This window comes from Calonectris borealis, chromosome 5, assembly GCF_964195595.1.
Source record: "Calonectris borealis chromosome 5, bCalBor7.hap1.2, whole genome shotgun sequence".
NCBI lineage: Eukaryota > Metazoa > Chordata > Aves > Procellariiformes > Procellariidae > Calonectris > Calonectris borealis.
In genome coordinates, this window is record NC_134316.1 from 16526676 (window position 1) to 16543983 (window position 17308).

The window sequence follows — 17308 nt, forward strand, 5'->3', positions numbered from 1 at the left end:
CACTGTTCGTAAGAGGCACAGCTGTTTTTCCTCTAATATTTAGGCATTAAACTGAAATCTGAAATGGCAACCATGGTTGCAGAATTCCATACAAAGGATACATCTTCATTTAAATAAGAACTGAGCAGAGAAAAGAACAGCCCACTCTTTTAGTTTCCCACAAAATACTAATTTTGAAAGTAAAAGATTCAAGAAAACACTTGGAGATATTTGTATTATATGTGGTCTACATTGAGATCAATGGTATCTACCAGGGAAAGTACTTGGCCCCCACTCTCCATTGGTTCTTCATTTATAGTTCTAGAGCAATACTCTCACTCGCACTTTTCGCAACAGGAATAACTGCTTTGCTTTCCAGTCATTTTCCTTTTCTTTCTCTGAATCTTCATAATAGCTGCTCGGTACATTTTCTTTCTTTATTACCACTCGTTGAGTCATGCTCTCCTATCAGCAATATCTTCCCCTGGTCTGTCCCTGCTTTCCCTGCACCAGTTCTAGTTTGATTGTGTAAACTCGGGACTCAAATCTCAAAGAGCTTCATTCTGCATTTTTCTTTCAAGTTCTTTTTTTAAGTTCTTCTGTACCTGAATAAACATTGGAGGACTATGTCTAGATTTTGGTTTTTTGGTTGGACATGGATTTAGTATAAACCTTAACATAATTTTGCAAATACAGTGCAGCAAAATTCTGCTTTGATTTTAAGACATCTTTTACGTGTTCATAGGAGGGACTCTGCTGGCTCATTTGTAGTAACGTAATAAAATCCAGCTGTAGCCAGATCTACTCAGTTACACCCGAGGAACATGGCCAGCTTTTGGAAGAGCAGGTGAGGAGTGCTCTACAGCCTTTTCAGGAGGCTGAGGCAGGTGTTGCCAGCAGCTAGTCTGCTATGGAGACTTGCTGAAAGGGGAAACAAATGAATGCAATCATCTCAAAAGCTTTAGAGAGGCAAAGCTCTGCAAAGGAGGAACCATTAGTGGTTCAGGGATGTGGGGGAGGTAACAAACACATGAGCCAGGCTCCATGTGCAGTTACCTGGCCATTTGTAATACTTCAGTCAATATTCTCTTCAAATTTAAGTATCAAGGAGACAAAATGTGGAATCTTCAATATCTTTGCATAAAGCTGGAACAGCTCAAACTCAGGTGAGAGAAATTTCCCCTTTCCTCCCCCCATCATTTTCTGGTTTTGGAGAAACCAATTGTCTGGATGGCTGCAAGATGCCACAGCTGAGCATCATAATCTGTAATTGTGAAAGCTTTAATCACTTTGAACTGGGTTACATGAGAGCTTTCCTGCTCAGTTAGCGTTTCTCTAGGAAACTGAGGGAGAACATATCTGAATATTGGACTCTGTTAACTCAAGACAACAATCAGTGAGTAAAGAATAAATATAATGGGAGAATTGGTTGCCTTGCTAGTTTTTCAGGACTGTTGTCAGCACTTTCTGGGGGAGAAAAATCTTACCTGGTGATTTTACTGATTAATTGCTGACCTTTCCCAAGCGTGTTTTGCTCTTTCCCACCCTACTGGCAAAACCATGGCTGTCTTTGCATTCCCAGGTTTGGAAGAGGGCAGTAGTCCCTGGCTTTCTGACAGGGACCTACAATGTTGAGCGTTAGTGTTTGGGCAGGAGTCCCCATGCGAGCAGGTGACTTGCACTATTAACCGTGCAAGTGAGAGGAGCTATGCTCAGACGAAGAGCAGCTCTTAAGGCCTGTCTGTGTGTCTGTGTGTGCTGGTCAGGTTCCTAGAAGAAGCTTTTCTTGCAGCTAAGTCCATGTATCTACTTCCCCTACAAACTCAGTGTTTTCCCAAGACTCACTGATTAAAATCTGAAGAGATTTGGGTACTTTCTCTGCATAGCATGCTGATTAATTTCCTTTTCCTTGCCCTGGACTGAGTCTGATTCTCCTAAATAAACTGTATCTGGACAGTTTTCTGTCAGCTGTGAGGTTTTTGTATCATCACTGAGTCTAAGCTGCTTGGCATGTGTTCTGGTTCAACCAACCATCCATTTTGGTCAGTTACATTCTTCTGGAATGAGAAGAGTTTTTTGTCTTTTACGTGTTTCTGGCCATTCAAAAGAAAATGCGTTGCATTTATTTTAAAACCTTATTTCTCTAATTTGTGAAGACATGCTCCTTCCTTCCTACAATTAAAGAATTGTAGTACTTTCTTTTTCGTATTGTAAGGGGAGTTGAATTAATCAGCATTTAGAAGGCATGTGAGCTACTGAAGGACTGTACAATGGGTTTAGTCCTGAAAGCCTTCTAAGGAGACAAAGGTTGACTGCAGATGCACAGAATATCAACAGAGAAGCAAAGACAAGGCTGATGGAAATATTTGCAGCATACTTACTAGGGGAAAAACCCTTTTATTTGAAAACTGGATCCTATATACATGGTATCATACAGGTACAGAGTCAGAATCAGACCTCTTCAGTTCAGTGGAAGGAGCAGCATGCACTTTTGGAAGTAGCAGAGTGGATCTCAAGCTATCCCTTTGCAAGCATGTACAGAAAACCACAGAGAGCAATGAATGCTGTGGTTCTCTTTTAGCAGTAAAACTATCTTCAGCTGAACAGCCAGAAGTTGAATCTGCGCTGGATGAAACCAAGGAAATGACACTAGAATGAACAGAGCAGGCAAGGGACACTGCTTTTCCTTACCTTCGATAGGTCCGCTCATGTTGTAGCAGTCAATGATATTGGGATGAGAATGTCCTCCTGTAAGATGTGGAAGAAGTGATTTTTATCTGTGTGTCCAGAAGAATTGGAGGGAGTATTGCCGTGACTGCAACTCTTGGCCCTGCTTCTTCTCTAGCATTAATGACAATTTGGCCACACCTCCAAGGAAGGGGTTATTCCCTGCACAAGGAGCTGGCAGTCTAATGTTATGTAGATTTATCCCCACGGCAATGCCTGGCATATCTCTGCTACTGAGTGGTAACTCTATAGCTTTTCAACTCATTTACAAACAAACAGCATAAGGATTGCATGTCTCTCCTGCTTCCCAAACAGCTCTATCTGACCAAGTTTCTCACAAGGGTGCCGCGGCATGGGATTACTTCTGACTTACAGTGCCGCAGGATGTTACAGCTCAGGTTGTGCTTTTCTGCTGTTTTGCGTCAAATATTTTTCCCCCTTTCCTTTGTAGACACTAGGTGGGATTGATTGTAACCACTTAGCACCAGGAAAAGGATTTTAAAAAAAACCCAAACAAACAAGCAAAAAACCCACACACAACAAAAAAACCCCAAACTAAAATATGGGTAGTGCACCTATCCTCGCAGTTACTGAAATTTTCCTGTGAACAGTGTTACAGATGTGCCTTAAATTAAGCTCCTCCATTCAGGAAGGAAACTTGCTGCTTCTCCTCATTAAAATCAGATTCTTTTTTACTCTTATTGAAAGCGCTAAGATTTATGAGTTCCTCTGTATCCTGAGAGAACTTCACAAAGGATGAATGCTGCTGTCTGTATCCAACCCTGCAAGCGTACAAGTTAAGACATGTGTTGTACAAGCTAAGCAAATATCCTTTTTCTAATATCCTTTGGATTGAGCACCCCTACTACACTGTTGTAGTTCAACACTACTTCACTTTCAACTAGAGATTAAGGAGACACTTAATCTCCATGCGCCTCCTCAGTTGCACTGGGCTTTGTTGAAAACTGCCAGTGCACGCTGTTCTCTTCCTGAGCTCCTCAGGCGAAATTTTGCCACTGGGTTCATTTTTTAGCTCCTCTGTGCTAGTCCATTAAGTTCTACTAATACGATGTAATGCAAGCACAGGAACCGTGACCTGTTTGGTGCATGTGTCTAGAGTGCAACAATAGCCATTTAACATGTGCAACATAGCTGATGAGAATTGTATCTGTGAGAATGGCTGTGATAATAGCACTGGTTATTAGTGCCCCAAATACGAGGGTAGCTGTGTGATCTGCCCTTTGCTGGGAGAAGGGGTAACAGTGAAGCAACATGGCACAGGAAGGAGTATCACAGAATTTGGCAGTTTGGTAGGGGAAGGATGAGAAGAGAGTTGTGTCCCCTATGATTCTTTGCAGCCTGCCTTCCCCGCAGGTGGTGATGCATTGATGGGAGGGTCTATTTCTCATACGCTTAAATGGCAGTGTGGAGCAAGTCCCGCACAAACTCAAAACCCAGTGTTTTCTGTGAAAATCTGCCAAAACAAAGACTGCTGTGATTCCAGCTGGGATGCTGTGGTGATTGGACTGCTTATATTTTATTTATTATTTTTATTTTAAAAAGCTAATGGATTTTCAGTCAAAAGCAGCCATATACCTCAGGGAACAATATATTCTGTTTATGTCTGGGTCTTGCATCTTTTATATGAAAACTCTACTGACTTCTCAGATTTGGTGAACTACAGCCCCAGTAAGATAACACAGATGCCCAAGGCAGTTTTTATAGACATTGAGATCCGTACATGCCAAACTTCAGGGAAATTAAGTTTTAGGTATAAATATTCTAGCACAAGCTTATATGCACTTTGAAGGCTGTTGATGCTTTTGTAGTATACACAGTAAAACACCTGGCAACTTATTTTTGTAAAAGTTTCCACGTGTGCCTTTATTCTGATGATTTTGGTTTGCTCTTGTCAGTATGTATGTACTGTTGTCTTCTTCTAGCATCTTTTTGCCAGATTGCTGGTAGCAGATTTTCCATCAACACAAATTGTTGCAACTACATAGAATTAAATAGGACTGGGACAGCTACAAAATGCAGTAGTTAATGTTTGCTGGGAGGCAGAGGAAACACTGCTTGGCGGGAAAGTATTTCTCCTTTCCTGAGGCCTAAAAGTCATGCTGAAAGCTGACAGGTGGACAACGTAATGCTACTGAACTTCTCTGCAATGCCATGCACTGATCCATCAGGTGATGAAAGGACACAGCTCCTCTTACTGTCTCTTTCTTATGAGCTGCATCTAAATGGCACAGTCAAAAGCTGCAATTTTAAGATATGCTACAGTTCCAGGCAGACTGACTACACACAGGAGCTGTTAGCGTTAGCCAAGTGTGAACTACTTGCATTTTTATTTTAGTTTTACTTTAAAAAGCACGGTACCTCTTATTGGGAAAAGGATAACTCATGACCCTGTCAACTTCCTTTGTAAAAGGAGAGACTGCTTTCTTTTCTGTATGGAGAGAAATTCAAGAACCAAATGTGCTACTGGCGTTCTCCCCTGTGCTTTTTGTCACAGGGCGATGTGCGCTCTTTGTGTTGGGTTTATCCACACATCTACCAAGTGTTAATACAAACCATGAGTTATAGGGGAAGGGATGGGTTTGATTTTTATAACACTTTCAATGCAGTTTGGCTTAGTAGAGGATTTTAAAGTGGATCCAAAGGCGCTCTCCTGCAAGTATCTTAGTGATTTGTGCTAAAATCAAGTGTGAAGAATGGAAGGGGAACAAATGGTTTAGATCTTTTCTGGGTTAATGTGTTAGTAGCGCAATGAAAATTAAACAGATGTGGCCACCATCATTTAGCAAAATCCAAATTATCTCATTCTAAAGATATCAAAGGCAAAGATTTGATAATCATAGTAACTAAATCCAAGAGAAGTAGCTCCACTCAGTTCTGGAGTTTGAATATGAAAATTCTGTAATTTTTGTAACCTTTTTATAGTGACAAATAACTGGCAGTGACTAATTCCTGCAACAGCTGGAGATATGTGTGAATCCTTTTCTGCTTTTTCTGAAGCACTGATGATTTCTCAGTGTGTGGTAACAGTCCCTGCAATAGCATGCTTGACTTCCTTCATTCTAAGCATTTATTGTCTTCTAGGTGAGGGTGTGGAAAGGGACACAAGCCTATTGGGTTGTAAGAAAACTCTGTGGGAGACCAGAGAAGGGGAAGTTTATTCTTAATTCGGGGTAAGGTGACTATTTCCTTTCATATTCATGAACTCCTAGCTATCTGTGTCCAAGTATCTGACTGGGATTACTTGTGTGTGACATGTAGCCAGCATTCGTCATCCTCTTGAGCCTCTGCTGCATCATCCAGGTTCCTTCTGACTGACAATGACAACCTGGTTTTTGAACATGTCTTTTTATACTCATGACAGTCAACAGTTATTGTGAAACGACCTTTCATCTAAGAGGTCTGTTTGTTTTACCCTTCAGAAATCTTAGGCGAGGTCTCTGCCTCAAAAATGCAGGGTAGAAGAGAATAACTATGTCAACCTGCTGGTTATGCTCTTACTAACTGACCAGTATGTTGCAAGACTTCATTGTTCAAAGGACACACTGCTGACTCATGTTCAACCTGGCATACAGCATCTCCCTCAACTTTTCATGCCTTTAAATATTGCAGTTTCTCTACCTATTTCTCTGGCATTACCTTTGTTTTTACCAGAGTTGCAGTTCTTCTCCAAGTTCCTCTCTGAAGTCCGATTTCTCTTCAGCCTTGCATGATGGCATCTCTGGCTCAGCCTTTGCTCTGAGTACTTAGTTTCCCTAGTGATTTCCATGCATTTCTTTAATGTCTCCTGCTCCCATCTGCTTATTGTGTCCCCGTTTCAGCATTTGCATAAAAGTAGAAACTGAATATTTCCTAATGATTTCCACAATAGCCTTCTCTAACCCAGTAAAACAACTTTTACTGAAAACAGGGTCTGCTGATAACTGCAGGATTCTGAGATAGTTTTGTTTCTCTTGTGGGTGAATTGTGTGTGGATGTGCTATTTAACTAAGGGGGGGGAACCCAAAACCTTTTATACTGGATCAGGGAAGTATTGCCTGAGTCGTTTTTTTTTCTCCATGAGTCTAAATAGGATAATTCCACCATCATCTATTTCCACTGAATTCTGTAAGAGTAGTGTCAGCTGAGCATAGTCCACATGGAAATACCATTTTACTAGGTGGCACTCTGTTTCTCAGCTTGCTTGCCTTTTTTTTTTCTTTTTTTTTTTTTTTTAAGTCTAAATTTAAAGGTTAGATTTATTCCTGGTTGAGACGTGGTATTCTTTGTTAGGGGCAAGGAAGACAGGGTCAGGAAGTAAAGACCCTCTGGATGACAGAGAGATCCCCTTTGCCTATGAATTGGTGTGTGATTTGCTTAATAGGACCACCTTTTTAGTAATCTACTGAAGAGAACGGTCCATGTGGATTTATCGAGAGCAAACTGTCTTGAAATAACTTCATTTTCTTCTATAACAAGGTACCACAACTTGCAGATAGAAGCAGCAGTGTAGTCCTGTATTTTTACTATAGGGCGTCAGGCAAAATCTTGCATCCTGTTTGTTCGTAAGCAAGGAAGAGAAACGTGATTTGGCTGAATAAAACTGCTATAATGTACTTTGAAGTGTTATCAGCAGAACACTTTCAAAAGGGTAGGATGAGCTGAGTGGGGTTCTTCAGGGCTCTGCTCTACACCCGGTTCTGATCAGTGCTTTGTAGTAACATTGGTGTTGGAAGGGACCATGTGTGGATGCACGCATGCAAAAAAGGGGAAAGAAAAAAAAAAAAGGCAGAACAGGGAAGGACCCCTCAGTATGTTGGAAGAAAGGCATGTTATTAAAACTGAATTTCAGCCCACCTTTTCACTTCAGCAAGGATAAAAATAGGGAGCTACGGCTGGTCAGCCAGTTATTCCCATCTAGCCAGCAGCCCCATGTGGAAAAATAGAAGTCAGGGAGTATAGTGGTTTACAAGAGAAACATAAGACAACCATATTGTATGAAAACATGTGAATATCCTGGGGTATATTAAGGAAAACATATCTAGCAAGACATGTGCAAAAAAATTATTTAATCATTCAGGCAGTAGTAAAGCTTGAAGCAGAGTAGTGTCAAGTTTTGGGTGCTCCATTTCAAGAAAAATGTGGATCAAATGAATAACCAGCAAGAGGAAAGCAGTGACGACAATCAGAGATCTAAAAAAATGGCCTATTCAGGAAAACTGAAGGAATTTGAGTTCTTCAGTTTTAGGAAGAGAAGCCTGCGCTCTCACATAAATAAAGGGTGTTGCAAAAAGACATGGGAGGTTCTCTCAATTTTAGGCTATCAATAAATCATGGATGCAAATTGCAGCAAAGAACTTCCAGGCTAAATGTTAGAAAAATCCTTCTAATACTAAAGGAAGTGAAGCACTGACATGTTTTTTCATATGAAGCCTTCATGATTTCAGGAACACGCTGTGTCTGATCGGTTGTGAGGAAAGAGGATTGTCCCCTCCAGTCCTATGGACATGACTCTTCAAAGACACTTAGTTTATTTTCAGCTTTATAACAACGAAGAGGAGGTAGGCTACTTGATCTAAAATCAGAACCATCCTTTCAACACTTTGAGCCAATCCTAGAGTGCTATGCCTCCATTAGCTTATAATGCTGGAATTAAGGGCAGTGGTAATAAAGCATGTGTTTCATTGAGATGCCAGGAGGAATGTGTGGAGAATTCACTAGCTGAATTTCAATCTTTGCTTAAAGCAAAAAAAGAAAAAAAATCAGTATTTGTTACAATATACAGACTAAAAGGCATTGTAAGTGAATTCTTCAGCATCCTCTTTCAAGTAGAAAATAAATTTATTCTGAGATACTGCATTTCCCACTTTAGCTGCTGTCTGTTCTAGCAGAGTTGGAGCTATGACTGAGAGATGTGGTCTGACAATTGCTAGGGCTGCAATACGCTCTTTTTCAAGCATCTTTCAGTATCGTTAAAACACGACAATCTCCTCTAACTATATAAATTTTGTCATCTTGCACAATGACTTCTCTGTAAGGTAAAAATAAAATATAGCCTGTTGTACCAGCTGTTGAGGGAAGCATTTAGATATAAGTGTACAGGGGGGGGCATCTGGAAGCCTTTTTGAAAGCTATGAAAAGGACCTGAATATTAGTGGTAGATGTTAACCAGACTGTAAACATTTTAGTAGGGGTAAGGGAAGCCTTTGGAAGTAATGTTTTAAAGTATTGCCATTCTTTCCTGGAACACTGATGTCACTTGTCTGGATGTGTTTTTATCACTTATTTAAGAAATAAAGAATCCTTTTTACTAAAATTGGAGATCTGACTTATTTTCCGGCCATCACTCATATTCTCTGAGGATGTGGGAATCCCTGCAGAGGAATAAACTACCAAATCAAGTAAAAATCAGCTTTGGGAGGTGGACTTGGTGATGGAAGAGCAAGGAAGGCCTGATTCCGCACTGTTAAAGGAAACTAGTTTTATCATTGGGGATAGTAGGGTTCTCTTAGGTTGCACCCACCACTGTGGTATCTGTGATCTTCTGTTTTTCCCCCACAATGGTCATTGTCATACACGTATTTTTTACTACAGGATTTCATGATATGTCGCTGATAGCTTCTGTAGCTTTTGCCATGAAAGACAGGTGAAACAGCAGGGGAAATTGCTCTGAAAATAGAGTGCACAGTTGTTTGCTTCCGAGATGAAGGTATCTGTCTAAACACCGTTATGATCCTCCCTCTGCATTCAGGCGAACTCTAGGATATCCAGGTCGCTTCAGCAACCATGACAAACTTTAAAAATCTGCTCTGAGACTGTGTCTCTTCCTGCCAGGCATGAAAACACTGCATCATTCATGATCTCTCAGGGAGACTGAGCTGAGGATGCTCAGCAGGGGTTACCCATGTCTCAGCAGGTTCTCAAGTGCACGGACCTCTCATAAATGTGGGGGGAAATGGCCTTGCTCCTCCTTTGTTTCCTGTGACCACAGCACTCTTTTTCAAGAAAAAGGGACAATACCCCACAGAAGAAAGCCTTTTTGTGATTAAAGCACTGCACTGATGATCTGGGCCCTTGTCTGAATCTGCTGTAGGTCCTATGAGACATTCATTAAATCCCTTACTCTTTGGTATTTCATTTTTTTTTCTCCCTGCTGTAACATTCTGAATGTTGTTGGAGTTTATAAAAAGATTGTGGAGTTAACACTGGTAAAAAGTTGTGAACTAGTTTAGAGATGCCCCCTAAATATATAAAGAGTTGTGACAGAGAACCTGCAGGCTTGGCCTTGCTGACAAAATGAACAGCTTTTGGCAATGGCAAAGAAAAACCTACTGAATATGCAGTAAGTCAGTTGCCTGCCCAGTTATCTTTGGGGGAATGATTAATAAGGGACAGAAAGCTACTTTACAAGTATGCATTGGCTGTAGGCTACAGCCAACTGGTCTGAAACACATTTCAGATAGACATCTGCTATGACTGAGATGTTCAAAAGGTGGCTACATTTCAGATGAAGATATTTGTAGCAATAACTTCAGTTCTGTCAAAATTAACTTGCTGTCCTACTTTTGGACTCTAATTAGTGGGAGACAAATAATGCCTGAAAAATAACATCTGTTTAATGACAAATAAAATGCAGGTCAATATATGGGTGCTTCAGAAGGATGCCTCCTTCCTCCCCCCTGCCCCACCAATCTGAGGTATGAAAGAAAGCACTGCTATAACAAATTTTTAACTATACACATACAGACTTGTGCATCTCCATCCAGCACATGGTGCTCATGCTGTCTGCCTGTACCATTCCCATGAGACTGAAAAGTGTGCCTGTATTGCTGTTGCACAGATGTTTTTTGAATCTTGGGGGAAAAAGATATTTTAGGATAGACATGGCTGTTCAGAAGCACAACACTGTCATGGCTGATAGATATGTGTGAAATCATTTCACCATATGCTTTGAAAAGCTGTTTGAAAGGAAGCAGGTCTGGAGAAATAGAGAGCAGCTTAGCTGAACTCAATGAGCAGAAATATTCAGAGAAGTTGGCCATCAAACAGCCTTCTTGAGCTACGGAGGCATATTTACTAGATCAACGTTAAAGTTTCTGGCAGTGGCACTTCAGTCTCCCTGGGGTATTCACTTCAGTGACTTTGTGTGTGTGGCTATGAGATGATTGTGCCTTCTTTCTTAGCAAGAGAATGGTGAGATTGAATGAATTTACCAAATTAATCTTCTTGGCTTACTCTCTCCCTAGTTAGTTTGCACTAAATCGTTTGTTCTTCTAGGTCTTCACAACAATTTGTAGACTCTCCTTTTGGTAAGACCGTGGTGAATTTGAAAGTGATAGGCAGTCAGTTCTTGTTACAAATAAAAGCAGTTGTATGACATGGATCTGGGCCACTGAACCACTCTTACACAAATTGCAGAGTATGTGTGGGATACCTGAAACCTACCAAGTCTTTGCTGAAAAAAGAAAAAGAACTTCTCTTGGTTTCTGTTAGTGTCAGTATCTTAAACCGGTTCACCCTTCTAAGGCTGAATGATTTATAATGATCACAATCTAGTGCTGAAGGCAGAGATACAGCAATAAAGCAATCCCAATCTAAGGGATCTAAGCTGAAGGTAGAACCTCCTCTACTGAGATGTCTTCTCTAATAAAACAAAGGTTTTAAAAAAAGTAGTACTAAATAAGATATTAGGATAAAAAAAATCAATCTTATTTATTTTTCTTGTAGCTGAGTATGCAAATCTGTCCTCATTTCATTGGCAAGTGCTCAGGTGGAGGCTATTAGGTAAAATAAGGACAGAGAAATAGCAGTGACAGGTGAAGTGAATGGTGTTTGGAGATGGATCTAATTATCCTGTGTATAATAACTTCGATTAACTGCTACCCTTTTTGTTGGCTTATTAAGAAATATGCGAGACCTAAAGTGCCCTGTTCTATATTATCATAATTTGAGCCATGTGTTAAGGGAGATAATGAAATTTTGGATCTTTCAGATTAGCATTTTATGCCTGAGGCCCCAGATGTCATGGGAACAAAAGCACAATGTGTTCATGGCTGCCATTTTGAAGCAAAATCCCCTTACCAAGGAAGGAAGCATGGGGGGGTGGGGGGTGGACCAGATGACCTTCAAAGGTGCCTTCCAACCCAAACTATTCTACAATTCCATGAAATTGAATCCTAATCCAAGCCTCATGATGACCAGACCCTGGCTCTGGCTGGCTGGGACAGGTCTGCACTGAGGCTGAGGTTTGACATCCTGCCACTTACACCATTGACTATCAGCTTGTCCAAACCTCCTCCCACTCATTCTTGTCCCTACAAGCCATGTTGCTGCCTTCGGTTGTTCAGGCACAACTGTTTGCAGTGAGTCTGGCTGAATTGTTTTCGAACTGGTCTGGTTGAGCAGCCCCACAAAACATACATAGATACATTATTTTAATTCCCTCTCTGCATCACGACGTGAGCCATCCAAACAGTATTTGCCATCCCCTTGGTTGCCTCAATGCTACAGTGCAGGGCAACGGGAATGGGAAAGGAGGTCGGATTTTGAGTTAGTAATGCCACCATGCTCTCAGCAAAGACTGCAAGACTTGAGCTTTGCTTTGCATCTAGTTGCAGCAGTTGGGTGGAAAACAAATGTTTTCTTTGTGAAGTGAAGAAACGAGCATAGTTTCAAGCTGAACAAACCTGAATAGAAAATCTTTGACTAGAGCCCTGCAGGCAGTTTCTGAGGGACTCTGACAGGCTTAGGAAGGGAACTTTCCTGGGACTGTTGAACCATGAAGACCCTACCCTTTTCTCCAGTCAGCAAGGACTATTTAGCTAATTGCAAATGTCTTGGAGGGTCATAAGAGACAGATGATTACAAGTGTAAATCAGGCCTGTAAAAGCTATATGAATGCTTCCTAGAAGACCTTGGAACAAACCAGTTGGCTTACTGGTAACCAGTGCCAAACGTGCTGCTACTGACTCTCTTGTTGCAAAGACCTGGCAGGAAGATCATGAGTTTGCCTTAACGCTTTTCTGATCGTTGAGCCAACAGTATTAAACAACAATACAATGACCACCTGTAAATGCTACTTTGGAACAAACACAGATTGATTTTACTCATCTCACGAAAGTACTTGCTCTCAAACTACAAGAACTACTTTTTAACACAGCAAGTATTACTCTGAAAATTTGATAGTCTAAATCTCTCCATTGTTATTGTGTATGAATTGTTCAAATAACTAATTTGTGATTTAGTGGGATTTGTACTTTTTAATGTACTTAAAAAAAGCATGTGTGTGTTCATGTAAGCAGACATGTGGGCATGTACATACATATACGTGTGTGTGTATGTGTATATTTATATACGGAAATATCTCTGCAGTCTTCTGTGGATATTAAATATGGTGTTGGGTCTTTCTGGTTTTACAACCAGAAATGTATACACAGCCTGCTTCTTCTCCTCCTAACACTGTGTGGCTATGACCATCACTCTGATCCTATTTCTGTCCTCTCCAATCTGGACTTGATGCACAAAATCCAGAAAATTATCTTAAACTTCTTTAAGAACCAGATCAGATTTCAAACTCTGAGTTTGCAGAGAAGGTAGTATTTCTGCTCTCAATTTGGAGACCTCCTTTGGTCTGGTGGCAAGTCTAGAGTACAGCTGCAGAGACCTAACCTGAATCTGTACTTGCTAACCCAACTCTCAGCCCAACAGAGATGCTTAAACCGATTCAAGAAGTGCTACCTCCGAACTGCTAAGTCCTGCTAAGATGGCAACTGCATCTGCGCTACTGAATTGCCTGTCTGCGTCTTCACTAAGCTGTGTGGTTTTGTTAGGTCAGGGATACTACCTGGGGAGCATTTGCCTCAGCTTTCTCTGAGTACTGACATCCATTGGCTTCCTTGCAATTTTCTTGAGAAGGGGGTCAGAGGTGGGTGAAGATGAACTTTTGAGTGAGAAGAACTGAGAGGGATTTTCTTTGTTTTCATTTATATTGCTCATGTTTATACAGATGACATTGCCTTCTCTTGAAATCCAAAGAGAGCATTAGTGTGACTTGTGTATGTGTATAAAGGTTTTCACCTCTCTCCAAACTTGAATCCAGTACTGATCTTCTGGTGTAATGGGAATATAAGTCTGGCAGGCAATAGGAGCTGGTATCCTTGCTTTAAAGAGCACTGGTTGGTCACCAAAAGTTCAAGTCCAAGTCCTGAATGAGAGGGAGTAGCTTTTTAACCAGCTGTTGCTTGAGCAAAGAACCACAACTGTTTTTGTCCCTCGCAGACAGTGAATTGCAGTTAGAGCTTCCCCTTGGCAGAGGCAGTTACTCAAACTTTCCTCAGAGTGAGTTTGCAAGTTTCAAAGTGAAAGCAAGTGTTAATTAGAATGCTATCACTATTTAAAAAGAAAAAAAAAATTAAATTCATGAGGTCTGCTCCTGCTGGGAATATATTTCTGTTTTGTGTATAGACAACTAGATAAATGTCCTTTCTAGCTTCTATTTGAAAATTACACAATGGGCAAAGAGAACAAATTCAACAATGAATCAAAAAAATACCTCTTCTCTACCAAGAGATGGGGTTAAGGAAAAGAAGAATCTGGTATTTTTCATCCTAAGTCTTTGATTGAGAAGAGGTGGATTAGTTTGAGTTAGGAAGGTGGTAGCATGCATCAGCTCTGTCCTGCCTGTCCTGCATGGATATCTGAGCTGCTTGTCAATCACAGCTGGAACTGCTGCAGCTCACAGCTCCAGAGGTTAAGCAAAACAAAATCAGTGATGGCTTTGTCTGGCAACATGGGGCTGTAAAGGCTGAGCGGCTCATGACTGAGCATCTCATACGTCTGTGCAGCATGGGCAGAGAGCTGATGTAACCTTGTTAATTTTCCCAAATCATTATCTTCCCTGTTGGTTATAGCCCAAAACATACAAAGCAGTGGTGCACATATTCTACCTAAGGAAAAGTTCAGTGATATGAACTGCTATTGTAAAATATTTTGGGGAAAAGATAACGGTGGGTATGAATCAACTAATGAAAGCACTAATATCAGAGAAGCATCAGAGTGGGCATATCTGAAGTGACTTGAATTTGTCATTTAAACAAGCTTTTAAGACAGCTCTAATTTGCTTTGACTGAGTCAAAATTACTGTGGAGAATATTGAGTAAAATATTTCATCTTGACTCTTATTATTAAATTTAATATTTTTAATATATTTCTCTGTGGCAAAATAATGGCTTGTTCTGTTTCAGAATAAGTGATTGTGGATTCTTTGAATTTAGGATAACAAAATGCTAAGGTAATAATCTTTTGATGTTCTGGCCATTTTAAGCCTAGGTCAGGTCATGTCAGTATTTCAGAAAGTATTTTCATTCTTTATTTCAGCAATGCAACTTGGTTTTTTTTGGTCTTGATTTACAAAGATTGTAAAATGGATTTATATGGTGCCCTAAATTAACATTTAAATAAAAGTTAATTTCAGTGGATCTAAGATTCATCCTTAACTACTTTGAAAAGTGCAGATAGGGCAGCTAGATAGTGTTCATTGGAAGGTCCAGTTACAGTGGAGTATCTGCTTTATTTTTCTGTTACTCCTCTAATTTGTATTATTAATAATAAATATTCACTGTCCAACTAGATGGAAAAGAGTAAGTTAGTAAAAAAATAAATTAAGCAGTTGCAAGAGAAAAGAGTTCTGAAATTATTACATGTGTATTACAGGATAAACACAACTAATTACTCCTGAGTAAGGGTTCTTACAGCTGAGTGAATTATAATACCAAAGCTGGAAGATAGCTCTAGCTCATGACTGAGCTACTGTGATCTGTATCAAGAAAGGAGGACAGAGATCTACTTAGGCATATGAAAATTAACCTGCAAAAAAAAAAGTATGTATAATGAATTATCGTAAGGAATTAAATGTATGTCATTAAGAGGAGTTCTTCTGCTGATTAAAGTTATTTTGTTATACAGCAATCTTCCTTCCAGAAAGCCAACTTTATGGGCTGGAGGATATGTCGTAGAAATGTGGGATGGGTCAAATGGTACTTTTCATGTCTGCTCTCTGACTTCCTGCTTGAAATTTTGCAAGACAGGTTAATGTGATAATCTCACGCGTTTTCTCTGTAGGTATTATTTTAAGGTTGCATTACTTATAGTACCCAGATGACACAATTTTCTGTAGTTCTGTCCTTCTTTAAACCTTTTGCATCGGTAGCTGGAAAGATAAAATTTCTGTTAGTTCTTGGTAATAACCACCCTTAAAGCTGACAGTTAAAAATTTGGATTAATAATGTACTGACTACATTCACTGTGGTCAGATGTTAATTTAATTTTTGGTCCTCCACTTTTAAAGATGGAGGCAGACAACAGTAATCTGTCACCCATTGATAAGCATATCAAAAGGAAAACTTAAGCAATTCTACTGTTGGGTGTCAAATGATGTGCCAGTTGGAATAATATTAATACTAACAGGACCATCTTCCTTATGTTGAGTGGAATAAGCAGCCTCCACATGATGAATGGATGTTTTGGACAATTTTAGCCCAGTTTCTCTTGCATGTTCTTGGCAGAAATACCACAGTTTTCCTCAGTTCCAGTTGAGGAACGGGATGTTAGTAAACCAATGATGGCTCTGTTGAGAGAGCTCTGCTAAAGTGGTTTTTATGCCCACCAAAGGTCTGAACAATACTGGTAGGAAAAGGGCCTTTTATTGATTCTTTTGCATCTCTCCCATCACAAAAGGCAGCTTAGGGTCTCAAAGCATAAAACATTATTATCAGAAGTCCATTAAATTATTGCATGTCCTTTTGTTTTGGAGAATACATTTTTTAGATGTGTGTGTTTAACCCCTAGGCCTTGCTTAAAATTTGCACTATACACTTCTTCAACTAAGGAGCTAGGTGTACCTGACAGTTTCTCATGTGGGAAAAAAATGGGGTGGTATGGAGATATTGCTCTGAAAAAAATACAAGAGATTAAGAGAAGCCAAAGGGTGGTCATGTCCCTGTAGATTGAGATATGTCCAACACAGGCATATGTAATGCAGGCTGGAATGTAACCCAGTGACCTGTTCTTAATTAAAATCTAATCCCAAATTAAATCTGCAATAGTGCCCATGTTAATTGCTACGCACCAGTGTAACAACTGTAAGGCTGCTTATGTCCTGTGCTCTTCAAACATGGGGGACTTGGATTTCATTGTTTGGCCTTTTCCATCTGACCTCCATGCGAGTAGTTACAAACTGTAACAAGCCAAAGCAATAAATTCTGTCCCACGGCTGTTGTTTCTCAGGCTAAAACTCTGAGGCACTCAGTTGTACCAAAACATTTATCTCAGAAATTATTACTTGTCTACTATAGGATAAACACAAGGTAGATTTTATAAGGGGATGTAATTAGCTCCTTCATGACTGAAACTATGTTTGCGTGCTTAATGCTAAGTCACAGATGGAAGTGCATATTTGGTCATGCGCCTGGATATCATTAAAAATACTAACATATAAAGCCCTGTCTTCAGAGACATATTGGCAATGTATAGTAATGAAACGTACTAGCCCGCAGGCAGGCACTAAAGCTTGTCTTGGATATATAATGCATAGAATAGCAGTTGCTGG